Raw genomic sequence first — 1798 nt, forward strand, 5'->3', positions numbered from 1 at the left:
AGCTTGGGATTTTCAGCCCCACCTTCCATTCATAAGAGAGGGAAGAAAAGCTGGAAATGGAGTTACTAGATGCTCAAGCTGACCTACTAAACCTCTGTAGAAATCCCAATAGTGTGGGGGTTGAGTACCTTCCAGGTGGGTGAACACACCCATGAATTGGGAAGATGGTGCACCCCAACTGTACAGGGACAGAGGCTCCTGTGCTTAGGACCCTGTCAGTTCTCACCCATTGTACATCTATTTTTTTTTGAAAGAGAATTTTTTTAAAAGTTTTCATTCATTTATTCATGAGAGACATAGAGAGAGAGGCAGAGACATAGGCAGAGGGAGAAGCAGGCTCCCCACAGGGAGCCCGATGTGGGACTCGATTCTAGGACCCCAGGATCACCACCCAAGCCAAAGGCAGAAACTGCTGAACCACCAGGTGCCCCTGAAAGATGATTTTTTATTACTTTTATGTACAGAAAATTCAACAGTGTCACTCAGCCCAGTTTGGTGGCCAGTTCTTTAGCTTTTGCCTTTTCCAGCTTAGCGATGGGAGCCACCGACTTGGGATCCAGGATGTTGCCTCCCCAGTGGCAGCAGATCTCATCATGTCATTGTCATTGGTCCTGATGGCTTCTGCCAGTTTTGCCAGAGCTCGTCAGTCTTCCGTGTTAACCTGTGTGAAGGCGACAGTGGTACACGTCTTTCTGTGGACCAGATGCCCCATCCTGACCTTCCCCCCTTGATAATGCAGCAGGGAACCCCCATATTCTGACACAGGGCAGGCAGGAGGACAACCAACTCAATAGGATCCACATCATGTGCCATCACTACCAGCTGAGACTTCTTGTTTTCCATCAAGGTGATGACAGTATTAACTCCAGCTCGAAGGCCAGATGGCCTCTTAGTGGGGACATCCTCTTTGCCCCCAGCTTTCTTCTTAGCCCTGGGCCAACAATCTCTGCTTCTTCTCTTGCTTTGTCTCTGGTCTGTACTTGTGGGCCAGTTTAACCAGTTGAGTAGCTGTTTGGCGGTCCAAGGTATGGGTGAACTGGTTAAACAAGGGAGACACTTTTATTATTTTTTATTTATTAAAAACAAAGATTATTTATTTATTCATGAGAGACACACAGAGAGGCAGAGACATAGGCAGAGGGTAAAACAGACTCCCAGGGGGAGCTGGATGTGGGACTTGATCCCAAGACCCCAGGATCACGACCTGAGCCAAAGGCAGACGCTCAACCATTGAGCCACCCAGATGTCCCTTGTGGGAGGCACTTTTAGATTTTTATAGAGAATAGCCCTTTGCCCCTGCAGCCTGATGTAGTGGAGCTATTTGACAAAGCAGGTGAGGTCCCTTTAGGGCTGGACCTCCTGTCCGATACCAAAATTCTTGGGCCTTTTCTCGAACATGAGACTGACCATCTTCTTGGCCTCCTGCTTCTTCACAGCAACAGGGGCCGGGGCCACCTTCTTACCCTTTGCCTTCTTTCCTTTGGGCATCTTGGGAGAGAGCCTACATTACCTCTTCATAAGGCCGTTCACTTGCATCCTTTATGACGTACTTTATCATATAACAAACTGGTAAATGTATTACCCTGAGTTCTGTGAACTGTTGTAGCAAATGACTGAATCCACAGTGGAACCTCTGCTTTGAAATCAAGTCAGACAAAAATTGTGAGTAACCCAGGGACCTACTAATTGGGATAGGCATCTGAAGTAACGGACAATCCTGTGAGACTCAGCCCTGAAAGCCATGAGGTTTGGGCTAACTCCGATTAATGTCAGAATAGAATTGAATTATAGGACACCC

The 1798-nt window shown here is 47.5% G+C and overlaps 1 pseudogene; it reads right to left on the bottom strand.

The window, feature by feature from the left end:
- Positions 1 to 482: 482 nt before the first annotated feature.
- On the bottom strand, positions 483 to 1488 carry LOC140631501 (large ribosomal subunit protein eL8-like; annotated as a pseudogene).
- Positions 1489 to 1798: the final 310 nt, after the last annotated feature.

The sequence above is a fragment of the Canis lupus genome, chromosome 4, assembly GCF_048164855.1.
Source record: "Canis lupus baileyi chromosome 4, mCanLup2.hap1, whole genome shotgun sequence".
NCBI lineage: Eukaryota > Metazoa > Chordata > Mammalia > Carnivora > Canidae > Canis > Canis lupus.